The sequence below is a fragment of the Topomyia yanbarensis genome, chromosome 2 (assembly GCF_030247195.1).
Source record: "Topomyia yanbarensis strain Yona2022 chromosome 2, ASM3024719v1, whole genome shotgun sequence".
In the NCBI taxonomy this organism is placed as follows: domain Eukaryota; kingdom Metazoa; phylum Arthropoda; class Insecta; order Diptera; family Culicidae; genus Topomyia; species Topomyia yanbarensis.
In genome coordinates, this window is record NC_080671.1 from 310,908,280 (window position 1) to 310,929,422 (window position 21,143).

The window sequence follows — 21,143 nt, forward strand, 5'->3', positions numbered from 1 at the left end:
TTTTGATCGCTTCAATCATTTTTTTTAATTTTCGACGTGTTTTCCATGTATTTTATTTGTTGTGTTCTTACTAATCGTTCCGTAAACTTTGTGTTGTTGATCAGGAAGTGATGAATTGATATTTTAGAGTGTAAATTACCTGTTTTGTCCTGTGAGAATCAACAGCTATTTACTATCTCATATTTTACTTTGTTCGCGCGGTAGTGTTATCTTAGGTATCATAGATGGAAACAAAAAGCAATTAGGTTCTTTATTGGCATAGTTAACCTCACTTTTCTTGACAGTTCACTAGTACATGGACTTAGGAAAATTTTGTGGACGACTAAATTCGCGCAAAGAAAATCGCAAGAAATTTCTAAGTCCATGTAAACCAACCCTCCCGCAACTTGACGTTTAGCTTAAGTTGCATGAAACCACCGTGTTTCGAATGATGTCGCCACCATAGAACGCCGTCCACAAATTGCGATACTGTAAATTTCTATGCGAGAAAATAATTCCGTGACGTCTTTTACGAACTTGTTTTCTTTATTTACATTCGGAAGCGGTAATCAAGATGATCATTTCAAAACAGCGTAATAATTTAATATAAGTACAAACAAGTTAATTCGTTATTTTGGAGTTTCAAAAAAGGATTACAAATTGTGCCGAATGTAAAATGTAAAATGCATGATTTGATTTGAGTGCGCTTCTAGTGTGAACTTTTTCTTCTCCCGTCGCCCTTGAAATATCTTTCGCATATGACAATTCTCGAAAGTTTGTCGTTAATCTTAAAAACATTTAGTTTTGTGATTATCATTTTTCACTTCGTATTTAACAAAGGCGGGATTGACTTCGATTGTTTATTTCTGACTTGTATGCTGATGATTCCAAAAAATCATGAATCATTTAAAAATAATGCATCGGAATAAAGATGCATTATTTTTATAATAAAACAACACCAAAGCCAAAAAGTCTTCAAAAATGAATTATCGGAAGTAAAAGAATCTGAACAAGAAAATTTTCACTGTGAACAAGTTTACGCTTTTTTTTAGAAATTGCTCTTGAATAAAGATTGATCCGCCATTTTAGACCCACAGACCCAAAAAAAGTGGTTTCAACGATTTGTATAGGAGCTGTCAAGTAGTTCTCCCTCTGATGTAAACAGTACAAGCGTACTGTCAAAAATGAACACTCGAGTTCATTTGTGACGTCAGCGTAAAGTATTCAATTAAATATTCAACGCTACCGCTGTCATAATTTAACTCGAATGTTCATTTTTGAGAGTTCGCTTGCTTCGAGCGAATCTAGTCGTCCACAAGCTCATGTAAACAGTACTAGTGAACTGTCACGAAGAGTGAGGTAAACTGTGTCTGTAAAGACCCTAATACGGAGCGTACCAACTCCCGGTGAACGATTTAGAGCTGGTCTGCTGTGGTTTTTGCGTGACCTTTTTTCACATCGGTCAGCAGTGTTTGGGTTTTAACCATCGCGCTAACAAAGAGCTGCTGTCGCAGGGAAAGATTGCATTTTTCTGATCGCCGTGTCGTGATGAGCTTAATGGAAGGAGTGTACGTTCGTACATGGCTGAAAAGGTTGAACGGGAATTGCCGCATCAAATGTTGAACATTTATTTTGACAAATTCAATAACTTTCTTCAATTGTCGACCGTCTGGACTGACATGTCCAACAAACGAACAATGATCAAGTTCGCTCTTGCGGCCAATCGGATACTCCCGTTTGGGCTAGACTTGGAGTGAAGCGCCACCGTGGAAATCAAGGCCAGCCTGTACATGGAGCAGTTGACCATGACAACGTGATTGACCTCAGTGACCAGTCTGTTGCGTCTATTACTCCTGATGCACTTCCACTCAAGTTCCCAAGTTCACCCAAGACGTTCAGAAAATCATTTTTCGATGTTTGAACGTAGAAGTCTCCACAGATATCGTGCGTTTAATGCCAAAGGACGAGGACACGGCAAATTTGTCTTTCGTGTGGTTCAAGATTGGCTTTGATCCAGTACAGAAACAGTTCCGTCTACTTAACCTGACTGACTCCGTCTACTTGGCCTGAAGTTTCGGGAATACATCGACATGTCAAGAAAACCCGATCGTAGACCCGGACTGAAGCGACAAAACTTAATTTTGAATTTGTTACGCCCTATTGTGACAAAGTAGCTTGTGGAAAATAACTGTACACGTTGCGTCACTGGCTTCCAAATCCCCTTTTAGCACAACATGCCGTCGTTTCAAACAACTACAACATCGCCGAGATTCTTCCAACAAATTCACGATGCGCTGCCATCACTGGGACGCTTGTTAAACTGTACTACGGAAGCCCTCGTGCTACCAGTCAACGACCAACGCGGTCATTCCGTCCTTGCGTCCTGAGCGAGTCTACCGAACTCCCTTCTCAGGCAATTTTACTATAACCGACAATCCACTTCCTGAAGTCTTTTTAGTTTCTAGCATACCATCGGACACATAACGCTCGAATAACGATATTTATGTTCTGACAGAAACTTGGCTTGATGATCGTATTACATCGATGCAGCTCTTCGGGGATGGCTTCCCGGTTATCGTGTGGATCGATGCGATAGCAACATCATTCATAGTCACGGCGGAGGAGTTTTGATCGCTGTTTCTTCCACACTTTTCTCCTGTAAATATGGTGTCCATAGTTCACGCATTGAAGCTGTTTGGACGAAGATTAGGGGAACATGGGGAGACTTGACCAAGCGCAGGATTCTATTTTTGGATATGACGTCTTCTACTCAGTTCATAAAATTATTTAAAAAACATTTTTCTACTTGTTTCGATCCCTTAATGTAATTTTAAAAGTTTGGAATGGAAAATCCTTTCCTTATACAAAATATTCCGTAATTATTAAATTTGCATTAAATGATGCAATTTCTCATCAAACTTTGTATGGACATATCTACTCAACTACTAATTACTATTAAAGTACTCATATATCATCTTATTCCACCTCAAACATCAGTCTATATATTTTAGTATTAGTCAACAGAGTTAGCAGTAATATAACTGATTTCTTGACGTGTGAACATGCAATGTAAGTAGTACAGTTAAACCTTCAAAAGAAATTCATTAAAAAATCGAAATTTATGAAATATATTTTTATTTCTACCTAAGGATCTCCACAATATGGAAAAAAATAATTACAGTATGTTTTATGTAATTATTTTTTGTTCTGATTTTTCAAAATTCTCTTGGTCAAGTCTCCCCATGCCTTGGTCAAGTCTCACCGCATTTTAGAGACTTGACCAAGAGAAATTATCACAGAAAAAGTTTTATAACTTTTGAAAAATTACATTAAAAATTCTGCAAAAAATCATGAACACGCACAATAACTTTGCACATTATATCACAATGACATTTGAGGGATTGAAGGCTTTTTTAGAAATTAATGCAGGTTTAGCTGAAAACCTGGTCAGTCTCCCCATGTTACCTTACTACGTCGATAAAGAGGTATTTTAACGATGCTGTTTACTTTCCTCCAGAAAAACGTCTTGGTTGCAGTATCATGCAGCTCCATCTGGACTCTGTTGAACGCTTTTCTTCACGGGCATATGCAAACGATGTGATGATAGTCCTTGATGATTTCAACCAAGTTGGACTAAAAAGTGCATGAGGGTCTGTAACCTACTCACTATGCAACGTTTTTTCAACATTCAGAGATTTATAAATCATGTATCAGATAAAATATTCCCCATCTGTAACTGTACGGAAAATCCACTGACTACCACACATCCCACAATTGTTTTCTTGCTCTACATCCCAGCTAAAGCGGAACGATAATGTTGGCTTGTGATATGAGTCATCCCTTAGTATATATATAAGCTGATTTGATTTATTATGTTGCCAACAAAAGGAAAATAAACAATTCTCCCAGACTCCGGAGGATTGCTTCAGCAGGAAATAAGGACAAATTTTGCTGCGGTGAACCCATTTCGCGTTTCGCCCCAACGAGCGCACGCATGTCCTGATTGTAGGAGACAGAAACTTTCGGTTCGATGTCTCGTCGGAAGATTCTTTCTTCGTTCTTCCTCTCGCCACGCATCGCTTCATATTCATCACACAACTCTCCCTTTCGGTCGGCAATGGAGTGTGGGGAGGATTCCCTTTTTCAATTTTCAGTTGATCAGTTGGGGAAGTTGTTTCGCTTTCGGGTTGTAGTTCAGGGCGATTTTTTTGGCTTCTCAAAACTTTCCTTCCGTATTTTTAGTTGTTTACATTCGAGATGGGTCTTTTGGGGCGTACAAAAATATTTCTAAGATGTGTGGTGTTCTGTGAACTAACTTCGTGTATGCATAAATTGTTATTTGTGACTTATTGAATATATATATATATATATATACTTGGTAAAATGCATATATTTTTCTGGAGAATTATCAGAAACTTGTGCTAAGAGATGATGGTCTCTGAGCACTGTTAAGCTATGGGGCCTCAATAATTGAATAGGTGTAAGTAGATGTGGAATTGTATTCGGTGAAAATGAGAAAGTATTCAATTACAGAGATGTTTGGGATATTTCAAGCATATCAAGTTTTTATCCATGCGTTCTAAAATTGAATGAGACACATTTTATTAGCAATGAGAAAGACAATAAAGCATTTGAAGGTTACAAATATATTTGCGTTACATTTATTTCACAGAATTTAAATAATGTAATCCACAGTTGGTAGTAAGCTGACTTTGTAACTCTCCGGAAGTCGCGCAAATGGTTCACTGTACGAGCGGTTGGTGTCAGTGAACTACAACGAGTGACGGTAGTTTTAGGGAGGGGTAAAGGTTTCAGCGTGAAAAAACACTTTTTGGCGAATTTTTTTTAGAAGTTTGCGCGAAGCAAATTTATCAAAACTTTTGTATATTATAGTGTATCATTTCAATAACATGCTGTAATTGTTTCATGCAAAAATATCGACAAACGACTCGGTGACGAAGCTTTTTGTACAAAGTTTCTGGGGAAAAAAATGATTTGCGGAGCAACCTGTCATTCAAAAACTACTTAACCGATTTCTTTCAAAATTTGCATACACATTCTATGGTAAAAATACCTAACCCCTACGTTGAGTTTTTGAGATAATTTTTCATTTAAGGGGGTGTTAATTCATATTTTTTTTAAAATGATTATAAAACCCCTAATTGAAAATTTATCTCAAAAACTCAACGTAGAGATTAGATATTTTTACCATAGAATGTGCATGCAAAGTTTGAAAGAAATCGGTTAAGTAGTTTTGGAATGGCAGGTAACACTGCAAATCATTTTTCTCCGGGGACGTTCTACAAAAAGCTTCGTCACCGAGTCGTTTGTCGATATTTTTGCATAGAAAAATTCTAGCATGACATTGAAATTATATACTATAACGTTCAAAAGTTTTGATTAATTCGCTTCACGCAAAGTTCTAAAAAATCGCAAAAAAGTTTTTTTTCACGTTGAAAACCTTGAGATAAAAGAGAGGGGTTTATATAATTTTATTAAGATTGGAGGAGTCATCTGCAGTTATTTTAATAAGTAGTAATACAATTTGGAATCTTTTAAAGAAATATTACTGGGGCAGTTAATTATGTTAAACTAAGGGGAACAGTTTTACAGCCATCCCAAAACTAGGAATTCCATTCGATAAACTAAAGGGATATCAGAAACAGGGGAGAGAGGGTTGGACAATGACAGAGAGTGAAAAAGGTTTCGTAGCGTGGCTCAGTTGTGGATCGGAAAGACACCGTGTTGCGCGCGTGATATTTGTGCTGTAGGTCCTGTGTTTGTTAACTCTTTCGACAGAGATGTTTCGTGTCACCTTGAAGTTGCATCAAACCATCGATGGTATACAATTCAAACGGAGGTGTCCTCTGAGAATGATAAGAAAAATAAAATGCTCAATTTTATCTGTATATTGATGGTTTTAGGTAGGTATAAACCTGGGACATATAGAGAAGATCCCGGCTTGCGTGTATTCACGAGCCCAATATGTCGGAGATGGTCGCTTACGTGAAAAGATTTGATGTGAGCCGAGACATCACACGAATGAAAACACGACCCACATCCATTCCTCTAAAAGAATGGTTCATTGACATCTCCGTGGTGATAGTATGTAGCCTTCGCCCCAAATCTCCACGATGTCTGTCAACTTTTCAGCTTCCTCTGCCAAGAGATATTGAAAAATTCATTAACCCATTCATGCCCATAGAATTGTATTGAGCATTGGAAGGTAAAAATTGAGCAGCTTCTAGCACTGCGATGGAAGCACTTATCTTTATGAAAAAAGGCTTTTCGTGTTTCTTGACCCCACCGTTTTCAAGGAAAAATAGGTTGTGAAACCTTACATGCACGAGAAAAAAGTTGGGCATGAAAGGGTTAAAGCAGATTAATCTTTCATAGCTGTTATCTTCTAAAGTGCCGACTTAGCTAAGGAATCCGCTTCTTCATTACCCGGAATGGAGCTGTTGCGCTGAGGCTGTCTGAAACGATAAAGTATCAATAGTCCCTAGAGTATACTGAATGGCAGCAAGTTCGGCGACGCAAATTGAAGCAGGATCTTTGATCATGAATGATGTGGTTAGGTTTTGATTCAATATATCGAAGCCAGTGTAGCCGTCGAAACTTAACCCGTCGATGTAAAATATCTTGTTGCAGTCGACTTCTCGAAATTTACTACAAAAAATGTTTGGGACTAATGGACGTATGTAATCCGGGATTCCACGAATCTCATCTTTCATGGATTTGTCGAAGAATACAATTGAATAAGAAGCATGAAGGAGATCGACTCGATTGGGAGAATACAAAGAAGAATTGAAGTTTTGTGCCATGTAATCGAAGTACAAGGACTTAAATCGAATGTGGAAATTGAGCTCGGCAAACCGGTCCAAATTTGCAATTACTAAAGGGTTCAATATATCGCTTTGCCAGACTCATCGTATGGGTCGATGGGATTTGGGACACTTTGGGTTCTTGATGCTCAGACCTCCTTTTTCTATTGTTTCTAAGCGCAACAGAAGTTGTTCCTTCCTGGGGTTAATTAGAGTCAGGTTCGTGAGTAGACAAGTTGTCATAAATATTCGTTGAGACTGGTTCTGTAGCTATCTTCAGCATTATTGAAAATATCGCGTAGAGCGCCCCTGAAGGTAACGGTTCAGTTTCTCCTCGCGCTGTTTGTACGCGGGGTATGTTTTGAGATGTGTGTGTGTGGGCTTCCCACAGAGTAGATATCTGCCGACATCTTTTCCACAGGAGTCCACTGCATTTCCCACAACTATTGCTACTGGTGACTGTGTGTCCTATTGGTTTGTAATTAGTGCAGTTCATCACGCGTAGCACATAAAGGCGCACAGGTAGACGAACCTTGAGTTAACGTATGTCCGCTTCCCGTCAGTTGAGACTGATGCTGAATGCCATCGATACTATACTTTGTACTCCTTCGTAAAAGGCCCGAAAGCAGCATTATCATACTAATTAATGCATTTGAATATTAGAACTGATTTATTTAAACATAAGAAGCATAACAAGAAAGTCAAGATATGATCCTTTGACTTGCTTCGGTCGAAAGTAGCACACAAAAGCGTTTTTACTTTGATTGGGATCGTAGAACTATTATTTTACGGTGTACGGTGTACTTATTTCGTGCACTGTATCATTGTACCTACATAATATATTTGGATTTGTTTAGTATTATTGTCCACACTGCTAAATACATTTTCAGAGGAACTCTCTGATCTCGAGTAGATCATCTTAAAAACCTGTATTTTAATAAATGAAAAATATCAAAACGTAGTTAAATTTGTCCACAATTTAGGTTCATGTTTATCTTCAATTTAAATATCTAACATGGATTTTATAAATAAATTTCTTTCACTACATAATTGTATAATGAGACAAATTCATACAGAGATATCACAATTACTGTTTTTAGATTTCTTAGAAAAGAAATGTATAGTAATCGCTCAAACTTTTAAGATTTTTTCCGAGGCCCTGAGGGCCGAGTCTTATATACCAATCGACTCAGCTCGATGATTTGGGACAATGTCTGTGTGTGTCTGTGTGTGTATATAACGGACAAACTCTCATTCGTGTTTTTCAGCAATGGCTGAACCGATCTTATCCAAACCAATTTTAAATGAAAGGCCTATCACCCAGACAGAACGCTATTAAATGGTTTTTGATTCTGATGTTTAGTTTCCAAGATATGAATGTTTGAAGGTGAAAAAATCGCGTTTGTTACAGTTTTTTGAAATTTGCTACCGAAACGACGTAACTAAACAATATATATTTTTAGAAAGCTCATATGAATACCTTTCGAACGAATAGATTGTTGAAATCGGACTATTATCAAAAGAGATATTTAACATTAAATGCGGACGAAAGATTTTTATCATTTCTCATAGTCAGAAATAAGACCAAAAACATTCAATGTATTATTAGCGCCAAAACGGATAATTTTAGGTCAATAGTATCTTCACTTATCGGTGCAAAAATTTTCATTTGCGCAAACCTTCTGACTTATAACCATCGGATCGATCTGAAACATATCTCGGAAAATGAAAAGCGAAATAAATAACTCCAAGCAGTGGTGTAACCAAGAGGATGCTTTGGGGTTTAACTACACCCCCTCACAAAAAAAAATAAATTGAATTGAAGTTAAAAATTTATTTATGATGACTGATTTAATTCAATATTACAATGATAATTATATGATCAGTACATTGACAGCCTATTGTGTAAAACATCATGAAGGCCTTTGAAAAATTGTGGGAATGCGGTCCTGATCTGTAACTGATCTATTGGTCTTGATGTCACAGTTGTCTAATAACATCAATATCCAATACTTGCTTAAAAACATTCCAATGGAAACTCATTCCAGAGTCCTGAAATCAATCATAATCATAATCATAATCATAATCATAATCATAATCATAATCATAATCATAATCATAATCATAATTATAATTTCCTATCATACTAAGTTCAGTTTTGAAGGGGTGTACTGTAATATGGATTAGGGTCTTTTTTTAAAAGGAAGCAAAACTGGAATTGCTTTAATGTCTATGAAACTTAGAACTGCTCACCGAACAATTGGATAACTTCCAACATTTGCTGAAAATGTTTTTATTTTGGGAATGCGTCGAGTTGAAACGAAAACGTTATAGATTTAATAACGAGAAAAGCACCTTCCAAAAGTAGGGGAATTTATGAAAAATGGTGTTTTCCGTTTCGCCAATTTCACTGGTTTAGTATCTTCGATGAATTTTGCAAACGTTAAATCATTTGATAAAATAATTTTGGCGTTATATCCTCCAAGAAGTATTTATGGCGAATTTACTCTTCAAACAAATTTAGTTCCAGACTTAATGTCTTCAGCAAAATTTTGGGGAGTGCTATTACAAACCACTTTGTTGAAGACATGAAGGTTCCATGTGTTCAAGATATTTCTATTTAATTTTAAATTAAATTATTATGATTTTAATGTTTATTATAAATCTCTTCTATTGTTTATAAACGATAAAAATTACATTTTATCCAGCTTGAGTTTGTGAAGCTCACAATAGAAAGTTATTTCAGAAAAAAAACTAGATTAAGGAACACTTCGTAAATATCATTGTATTACTCGGTATACTCCAAATACGTAGTATTCATGCTTACAATAAAGTTGTATTAAATGAAAGTTTCAAAAAATTCACTAAAGACAGAAATTCTGTTACAATTTTTTGAAAAACTGATTCTCCATAATTTTTAAACTTCAAAGATGGCGGTATCATAATTATGTCATTTGGACAGTAAGTTAGATTCGCACCAAATCCCCACCAAACCGAATTTCTGAATACGCCGCTGACTCCAAGTAAGTAGAAACAAAGTTCTACACTGGTCCACAAGAAACTTCTTCGAATACTGTCTATTATAATACATTGAAGACCCGATTTGATCAGTCCCCAATTTTATCAGCCTCATATGAAAATATGTTTCATGGGCTCTAGCAGACAAACAAGGCCGAATTTGAGTAAATCGTTTCTTGGCCATGTTTTCCTTATCTTAAAGATGCAAATATGCAAAAACAAAAAAAAAATTTTTTTAATTTTTACGTTAGAAGACTATTAAATAATCAGAAATAGTGATTAGACTACATCAAGAGAAGGGAAGAATATTTCAACAGCTTCAGTTTATTATGAAGTAGAAAAATCTCGCGATTTAGTCAATGTCCCCATTTTGTCAGACGAAAATACACCATGGAGATGATAAAAACGGGTCTTTACTGTATTTATTATTCACAGTTATAGGTATATCCTATTTTCTGAGGATATTTTCTTTCAATTGCATCGAACTACACCAATTTTTAGGTAGTTTTCAAGGGGTTATTTTACTTCCTCCAAAATTCGGCGAACCTTTTCCCATTCGTGCGATAGTTTATGTTAAAAGGGTATCCTAAATTAATTGGTATACTTAAGGGTTAAAATGTTTCCTACACAATAATACAAAAGTTTCTTAAACACCTATTCCTAATAAGATTATGTAAATTATAAAGCATTTGAAAATTTTTAACAGAAGTCACAGAAGGTTATCGAAAAGTTTAGTGAAAAAGAAAATTCCAGTTGTGATAATATTTTTCCCTAACGGGTTTCGAGAGTTTTTTATTTGTTATTTGGCATTAGGATTAGGGATAATAATTCAGATCAAAGATACTACTGGGAAGTCATTTTTAGAAAAAGACGATATCGTTTGAACTATGCACGCATGCACTTCAGAGGTAGCGAGATATCAAGAGCTGAAATTTCAGTGCTTAGTTCTCATCCGTGTAAGGATTTGAGTAAACGCTATTGAGTATGAACTACAGATCGATTCGAAAATTTGTTTTTCGATTTTTTGACTCAGCACAGCATACATAACCCCTTTAGGAAAAATCAGTTTTTCCTACACAATGCATTGATTGATGAATTTATATATGTTATCAACGGAGCATTAGCAATAATTCGTTCGTATTTCTATTTTATGGGCCATTTTTCCGCTTTTCCATTAAATTGGTTTAAACCTTTGAGATTTCTTGCACTGATATTGTCCTATGCTAATTTGAGCGATTCTCTGAGTCCTGCCACTATCCCATGTGTTATCAAAAACAGCGCGAAGCATCAAGTTCTAAATGTTCTCAATCGATATAATACCCGAAGAAAGCGATAAAAGTTGTACGAAATGTATCATCACACTGTTAGGTGGATTAAAAGCGTTTTTCTCTTATAAAGGATCCGGTTCCTAGCTGAGCCCCTTCCCCCTTTTCACTTTCTCGGCAGACCTGACCACACTCCTCGTTTATTACTATTGACCCAGATTTGATTGAGAATGCATCGCGAAGATCTGACGAAGCAATCAGGTACACGCGTGTTGTCCGATCTCACTAGGGTAACGGCTAATCAGCCCTCACTTTCTGGAAGACGGTACATACAGTGGCTACCGATTTCCTTGCGAATCCATCTGTCTGTAACAATTCAAGGTCTGGAAAAATTATCATTATCATCAATCAACACCACTATATCCGGGAGCAGCATGTTTTGTTGATTTTACGCGTAGCGCAACATGTAGCAACTAATTGAAATTTCCCTGCTCGGTCACATATTTTTTCCACAACACACATCCCTACAATACGACACGAGACAAAGTTTCACTGAAATGTATCAGCTGGCAGTACATCCTTGCTTAGTGGCCGAAACTAGGTATGGAAAGACACAGTATCACCGAGATTAGGTCAAGAAGCTGTGCAATTAAACAAAATCCCAGATGCTTACGATGTTTGCTATAGGTTGGAGAATAGATTGCACATGAAAATGTAGCTCAAGTATGCCGTTAAGGGGGTGAATTTGCTTTAGAAGGGAAAAGAAGCTCTTTTTGCACTGGATTTTTGAAATTTTTGCTACACTTGACACATACTTGAACAATATTTTTTCTCGTTAAATATGTCACAAAATAATGGACTTGTGGATCAAATAAAAGCATTAAAAGCAACAAAACTAGAAAGATTTCAAATTTACATAGGCTTATTTCATATACGAGCCAAGAAGAACCTAAAGATTTTTAAAATCATTACATTCATTCGAGTTTTTTTTTTAGAAAATATGATATAATTATGATTTTTACGTAGAAAGACGTACGGAAGAAGAGAATTCGATCCGGAAGGCAACAAAACCTTGATTTGTTTTGATCGATCAATAACTTTATTTATTATCATCTCGTCAGGTTAAAGAATTTATAAAGTGAAAAGTGGAAAAAAACGCGAAAAATTCGAATAGAACGCGCGAGTGGCATTCGACACGACAATGTTTGCTCGTTCGTGTTTAGTGCTCCTAAGTTTTTGATTCTAGATCTTCAGCGATACCCAATGAAAACGAGAAAAGTAGGTCGCCCTCTTAATGGCTCACACAGAGTTTGTGAATAAATTAAAGATGATACTGCTCTGTATGCAACAATTGAACAACCAACCAGGCGTGGTTAGTCCAACGGAAAACTATCAGAGACCAGGTGCATGTTCATATTCAGTTTTTACCAGTTTTTTTTTCGTTTCATTACTTTGTATACAAATGCCGTCCCAAAGCAACGAAACATCTGCAATGCATGTTAGCTTACCCTTTCTGTGCAAGTGCAGTCAGGTACCTAATATTTATTAGGCTCCTGATAACGAGAAGCTTTAGACCAAAGTTAGGGATTCGCTTTTGCATGGGTCATGTTTTAGCGTCCTCGAGGGAGTGTGGATTTTGAGAAGATTGTAGAAGAGTAGAGAACACAAGAGCTGCTAGGATGGTCTCCGGGATAAATTAAAAAATGGCACGGTACGAGTTCTGTTTATACTTTATCACACTTGAATTATGCAGGATGACGGACATAATAAATTTTCTTTGGTTGTCATGTTTGTGCAGGGAATATAACATTTTAGCACACGACACACTAGTAAACCCAGTTGTAATATGGGAAACTCATTTTCTATAAATATATCTATCCACAGCAGTTGATTAGTTCATCTATTGACTGCTATGCTTACATTGGTTGTATTACCAAAACAATCAAACATGTCGTATTTGACCTACAATCGTCGAAAATTATCTGTACCCAAAGCCCTCCAGCAGGACAAACAAGCGAACACATACCCAGATGAGAGCGAGCCCCTAACTTTATCTACTTCCAGCTCGATTGTTGTACGATAGCTGACTCCCTGAATTGGGCGAAACACGTACAGGATACAAATCTAATTACGGCCACCGACGACGATGGCTAGGATGGCGACCAACGCACTGCCGCATGTAGTCTCGGTCCCGACGATGAGGGTGACACATGATGCTCCAAAATTATGTTCGAGGTGGTGCGGAAAACGATGATGACAGTTTGGCTGACAACTTTCTGCGAACGAAGCATTGGGGAGAGGAGGAAAAAAACCTCTCCATTCGCATTACTTACAAAACAGCCCGAAGAGGCCACATCTTTGGGGGGTAAACAAAATAGAAAATTTAATTATGATACTCCGGAGGAATATACTCGTCAGTGCGGAGCATGCTCGGGCCATGCCATGTAATGAAATTGACATTAGGAGAAACAGGGAGCGGAACTCCTGATTCAAGTTAAATAACTAAGGCATTACCGCACAGTAAATGGAACATATCAGACATGTTTCGGGGAAAGTTTCGAATGTCTAGCTACGGAGTAATTTGTTTCGTGATGTGATGAGACAAAGTTTTTTTTCGGAAATCAGTTCACGTAGGAATCTTTTGCTAATATGGGATAGATTTATGCATGCAGTGTCTGCCATAAACACGGCAATATAGAAGAAATCCCGAACACCTCTAGCTATATGATAGAGATTGATGTTCTGCACGTGAACCTCTGAAACAGTTGGTAATTTTTTCGGTCTTGCCAACCGAGAACATTTAATGGGCTGTTAAGGTCGAAATAGGATTTACGAACACTCTGCAGCTCGTAAACGTCTTATACCTAGTTGGAACATCTTGTAGCGTGACTGGGCTAGATCACGTTTTCCTATTATGCAGCTTAATTTCCCACAAAAGCGAAAATGATGTACATCTTGTCGCTGTCTTGCCGTATTTAGGGCAAAACAGAACGTAATGAAAACCTGATGTTAATTTCAGGTGGGTGCTGCACTGTTCAGGGGGTCGACAGTGGCCGATATATTTGCAACTTGCAAAAGAGAGGGAAGTTTTAAAATGGTCTGAAGTATGTATTCGCGGTAAATAGCTGTCTCATTGACGAATCACATTCTTTCTCTTCTGTTTAGCGGGCTTGGAAGTGACCTTATCTCAGTTTGCTAATTCCAATAACGAAAACTAATCAACTAATTGACTTGATTTTGTCTATGAGAATGCACATTATGTTTAGTATGTTAAATTAAACGGTAATTGGCTTCACATACCACTTGTCAAATATGTGCTTTTTTTCGAAAACTGTAATTCACTCACAAGAGTTTTCAAGTTTGTATGTGAAAATATATGAATAATAGGCAATTGAAACAATAAATTCAGTACAAAATGCCAGTATCATCTTGTGCATCCCAAAATCTGCAGATATATAGAAAAAGGTATAAGGATCAACATTGTCGAAGACTGCAAATTGATGCGATTTTGCAGTAAAAAGATATTCTCATATAAAGTTATGTGTTGCCTGCCTCTCTTTCTCGCACATGCGTAGAATAGAAAATTAAAAAAAAAGAAGATTGGTCTTCAAAGTTAAATAACTTTTTAGGGGAACCTCTAATCAATATGTGATCTTCGACAAAGCTATTTATTATAAAATAAACTACGCGACCGTAAGTTTTGAGGTACGCAGAGTTACTGTAAAATTTGTGATTGGAATTTAAGTTTTAATTTCCGAGTTTCCATATATATTACTATAGAAACTTGAAACCTCTTGTGGATGAACTAGAGCTATCGGAAAATATTGTGCATATGATTATCATTACTTTTGCATATGATTATCATTACCAATTACCATTCGAAATAGCAGTGTTCCGAAAAAAAGTCAAAATTGTTACCGGTCTAATGTGTAGCCTGTCGAAGAACAACAGAAAACTGAATAAAACAAATTTTTCCCTATTATTTTGAAAAAAACCCATGTTACTGTAAAATAAGAGAGTTTTTGGTTTTTATGAAGTTATTTTCCGAAACTTGAACATTTTCTATTTTTTTGGTTCATCGAGTAACTCTAATCTAAGCTTTGCAAATCTTATTGAATTTCATATATTAGACAATTTTATCGTATTCGCCGCGGCGCTCCTCGACGTGGAAATGGTTGAACGTCTACTCTTGGAACGCTCGCATATGTGGCTCTGCGTGACTGAAAATATTTTTTCGTACACAATGAATGTATAAATAAATCTTGATGTTACACAAAAGAGCCATTGTTGCCTTGCCTTCTAAATCGTAAAACATAATAACTTTCGGTTTGAGCACTTTACACCAGACGCTTCCCTTAAATGACGCGGCCAATACAAGAAGAACGAAAATGAAAGGCTGAAAACAGAAAAACGTGGAAACACTAGAAATTGTATTGTATATTAATTAGCCATCTTTCAAATAATGGAATTTTCATAAATATTTCAGAATTTTCTAAAGCAATACCCGAGCAAAGTCGAACATCAAAATTACAACAAGTAGAAATCATATTTTGATAATAGCATCAAATTGAAATCTTATTTTGCTATCAGTTTTAGATTTTTTAAGCATGACATCAAATTTTGATCTCATTTTGCTATCCCTGTTTCTTAGAAGAATTTTCTATGTTTATATTGCTTTGGTGAAACATCAAAGTGAATACATATTTTGTTATCAAAAAAAAATTCAACATCTCAATGAGCTTTCAATTTACTCTCACTGATAGCAGAATTAGTTTTCTGTTTGATGTCATAGAACAATTTTGTTGCTCTCCATTTTGATCTTTTAATCGTTAAAACGACCAAAACCGGAGTAATCATTTGCCGAACATCACAACATCAAGTTTAGTTTTAAATTTGATGTCAGACTCTCCTCGGGTAGTTATCAAATTCGTCTCATTTGTTTTAAACAAATTATTTATTTAAGTTTTCATTCAGTATTATTGTTTTTTCATTTTGTTCTTTTGACTTCATTTTATTTATTTTTCACTTCATTGGATTTATTTTGATCAGTTCATTAATTTCGCGCATTTTATTTATGTCATTCATTTCATTTTTGACTGTTTTCATTTAATGCTTTTTATTATTATTTTTTCAGTTCATCCCTTTTATTATTTTTTTTTATTTTGAACATGTTATTAATTTTTTCAGCCATTCATTTTTTTGTTTCTTCAAATATGTTAATTTCACTCAACTAGAATATTTCTATACATTAAAAAGAATCGGGATGCTCGTCCGGATGTTTATGTTTACTTCCAGGGGCCCGGCAGCCACGCTTAATTTTACAAATATATAGCTAATATACTCAAAAATGCCAAATGTTTCCACCTTTCTTTCTCTTCATCTTCCTTCCAAACTATCTTCTCAAAAATTGATATCCCCATTTTCGTCATACTCACTTAGAGTCTTGATTTCATGACGAACGATTACAAAAAGCAATTGTAGCGAGCCAGTTTATTCTTGTTTCATTCTAAATCCATTCTTTGGACATAATAACAATAAGACAAGTACAACCGCGGGCACTCAATTGTGTATGTCAGGGTATTTTTGTCATTTATATCGTGTGGTTGTGCCCCTATTGCAATGAGCACGCCAAGCAATGAGCATGATAAATTAACGTTCGAAAAGGCCGTTAAATTTTTGCAACATTGTCATGTCTGGTAGGTACCCTACATGATTAGGGGCAGATAAAGCACCAAGTCTTTCCATTGGGTGATTTACCCCATAAAAATGGTGGAGCAGCATGGTTATTAGTGGGATCTCTTTTTTCGATGATGATGGCGTCGCACGATACGAGGTTGAGTATTTGCAATTTTTGGACTTTGTATAATAACGCTGGAAGCTGACCAAACTCGATCAGTATTTTATTCTGCTATATGAAATTGAAAAAAATCTTTGCTCAAATAAAAAAAGCAGATGGGGTGCATCGTTGGTATCTAGACATGAAAAATACACGTATGGTGCTTACATGCATGCGGCAATCGTCCAGGAAGAAAATAATAGCCTTGAAGAACAGCTCGCGCAATGAAGAATAATATTATTCATTCAACGAATATACAAACATTATAATGATATCATCCCATATTATTCTGTTGAATGATTGTATTCGTGTTGTCATAAGATAAACTATTTGATAAGAAGGAATGATTTTTCCATGTACTGCGTTGCTGTAAGGTTAGAATTTCTACAATGAGAAAAGGCAGTTCGGTTTCTCATCTTGCTCAGTTCAGAAGTTATGAATCGCTCTGCTGCTACAGCAGGCTAAGTGGTCAAATTTACCCAGGCACAGCCGCTTTGTCTATTTGCAAAAGCAAAAATTGATTCCTTCTAGCTAGTGTGTGAAACGTGAACAAACAATGAGTGACAATGCAAAGCAAGAGTATATCTCGTTGCGGACAAACTGTGTTGCTGTTGACTTCTCGAAATGTCCGGTAAGACCATCGACTCGTGAAGTGGAGCAATTGTTGAAGGTGAACATGAAGTTCAACATAGCAGAAGTGCAGCCAACAAAACCAATTCCCTCCTACTTGACCATCTCAGGCAGATACCCTCAAGGTATTGCACATTCTCAACGAACACAAGTCACGTACCCAGGGCAGGTTCCTACTTGTCAATATTGCGATCAGTCGCTATACCACGGAAAACCTTGCGCAGAGGCTGCTAAGAAAATTCCCCCTGCCACGACCAATGCCGGTATACAGTCTTCGTATGCCAAACCACAACCGGTTGGTAAACCAACAACTGCGAACCGCGCAGAAACAAACACCAGCTCAACAAGGATCGGGCCCGGTACCACCAAATTAACTGCCATTACCAATATCGAAGTAACAACGATTACACCAAATGTATCCAAACCAACAACCAACACCACTAATAAAGAATCAAACACCGATGAAGAAGGATTTACAACAACGACCCGGAAGTACAAGAAACAAACGAGAACATCCGACCGTGAGCATCATGCATCCAGTACCGATGACGACATGGACGTGAACGAAAACGCGAGAGAAGACGGACCGAATGACCCTCAAGGTGCGGCAGACAACGCACCTAATGTTTCACCACCAAGGAAGAGGATCTCAATATGCAGCAGCAGGCTCTACGTCAATAAGACCCTATGGACAGTTGAAAGCTAATTTTAATTTTTCCCTATTGTAAAAGTCTTGAAAGATCCACGGCTCAGTTATGCTAACACATTGAGCCGTGTCAAATAAACAAGAAAAAAAACGAGAAAAGCTATGCTATTTTTTGTAGATTATGCCTATCGTTCATTATGTCTAATGCACATCATACCAATCGTCCGTTATGCTTACCGTACTATTGCCCAACGTATACATGCCCAAATTCGTACACTAGGCACTGTGTAGGATTCGTATTTAGTTATGTTAGTCGCAATGCCCCTCAATCGGTTTCTGTAATCACATTGACATCCAAGCATATTTCATGTCATGTTCGAAAAGAACATCGCGCTATTGTCGGTGCTTGTAATTGTTAACTTATCAAAATCACAGTTCCTCAGAGGTCTAAATCATAGTTAAAAAAGTTAGAAGACAGCTTATGACCATTGGGAAATGAATTCTTAACAGAAGAAATGGAAACGAACGCAATTCTTAAACTCAATTTTCTACGGACGTGCGAATATCCCAAGTCGTTAGAAGTAGATTTTTATTGCATCCATCTGAAAGTACCGATTGTGAGTTTATTCAATGGACGTAACCTCAAAACGTAGTTTCAGCAGGGCATGTCTGTTTGTTTAGCAAATAGCACTGGCACACAATCCGATCCTATTTTGTGTAGTATTTTTCTTTTGCCACGCTTGGTATAGGCTACTGGCAAGAGGACTCGTTGGCACATTGTTATTGGCACCATCTACATACCTATATGGTCCACTCATATTGTGCAGAATCACGCTTGCATTCGAACTCATAGTTTGCAGCTTCCGTAGAGTCCATCCATGATTGCACTGTAAAGGACGACTGGTATCAACAAAGTTCTATGGTAGTACACATACCTTTCGACAGCTCAATCTAGGCGAAATGGTTCTGGATTGTTGCCAATGATGCTGTCGGCTAATTGTTGCCACCAAGTGTAGACTACATGCCAATGTAATCGATGCAGTAGTTAATTGTTTTTGCATGTAAATTGATCGTTTGGGCGCGGAGGCAGTGATCCACTAATAGGGGATGAATCGAGAGTGATACACTGTACTAATGCCGATAAAAATTTTAATTGAAAATTGATACTGCATTGTAGGCAGGAGTTTTTGAAGTGAAGAAACATGTCGATATTTACAACAAAGGCCTATTTCTTCGTCGGGGAAAGAAAAATAGTACCTCTTATATTCCTCAAAATAATGGATAGATATGTGCTATCTTTTTTGTATTGTTTTCTCTAAGGAATTTGATAAAAACCTCGACATTCAATAGAAATTATACATACGGTAGAAAGCGTCGGAAATAAGTTATAAGTAATGCAGAAATATTCAATTGATGTGTGCTCATAGTTAAAAAAATTGTCCTTTATCTTTGCTTCTCCCATTCAGATAGCACACTCAGTTTTTTTTATAGGAGAAACAGGCCGCGTAAATGAAAACCGCGTAAAATTCGAAATCCGCGTGAATGAAAACTGCGTATATTTTAAAATTCGCGTAAATGAAAACCGCGTGAATTTCAAAATCCGCATAAATGAAAACCACGAAATTTTCAAAAATAAAAAAACTCGTAAAAAATACCGCGTAAAAAACCGCGTAAAACAACCTGAGTGTACTCGAGAGGCCATAACTAGCTTTCGCTATTTACTTTACAGAAACTACATACGACCGTCGCCATCCTCACCACTATGCCTGCAACAACAGAATTTGAAATAAGGGTGACCTGAAGGTAAGATCACTTTTGAAGGATGCCTTACTAATTCGAAGAGAATCACCCGGTTCATGATGTCTTCGCAGTAGATGTTGTTGATTTTCCGTTTATCATCATCATCATGCAAGTTTTTATTCTTTTTTCCCTGTCGTTAATGTCCGGCTTCCTTTCCCTGTTCCTGATACGGTTGCTGTTACCACGATGTTGAAAATAAGCCTCCTTCTAATTGCCTTGCCCAAGTAAACACACCACTTTAAAAAGCAAATCAGAATGCGCTCCTCTAGTTTTAAATTGCTCGATTCGATAGTATTGCTTATCGAAAATGCCAATTTATGGTCCTAGAAGATATCTCTAATTGACTCCTCTCTCACGAAATACACTACGAATTATTTTTTAAGTAATATTTGATTTAAGTAACATTATTTTACCAGCTGAATTCCATATAACGAAGTCTTTTTAGGAACCAAGTTCGCAAAAAAGTTTGAGTACGTGACGTACCGTATACAGTTTAATACATTCCTATCTAACTATTACTAATTAAAGTTGAGTATTTCCGGAATGGTGTTGATGAGTACATGACGAAAATATATACCGCACACCACACTTGATGGCATTTTGGAATCCAAATGGCGACTTTCGGTTTAGAATAATTCACTATAACCTCAGCAACATAGATATTTTCGGAAAGGGGTTGACGAGTAGATGACGAAAATCGAAGTCGGAAGCTATTTTGAAAACGAGTTCCGGTTTCGATATATAATTTAAGCAATATTAATACAGTCGAATATCCTATTACGCGAATAACTGGGGCGTAAAAAGGAAACCGCGTATTAAGAATCCCATAGCTTGCGCGATTGTGACTAGTTGGGGCTGTGGTCGAATATTTCCTCTGTGTTATTATTTAAAGTTGTACTGTCTTTGGCAAAGTTGTTGTGCTTACTAAAACCTACAATTTAGAGTGATTGGATATCCAATTAGTTGAGAACTGTGCCGGGGTGCTTTAGATTGTAAATAAATCGAACCTCTCGTTGTGAATGTGAGTATCATTGAATGGGTTTAATGTAAAATATATCGAAACATTGATTATTTTAAAAGGTGATGTCTCAGGAAGATTTGTCCAGAAAGTAGCTCGGAATTGTCCCACCAGGTGGCGCTAGTGC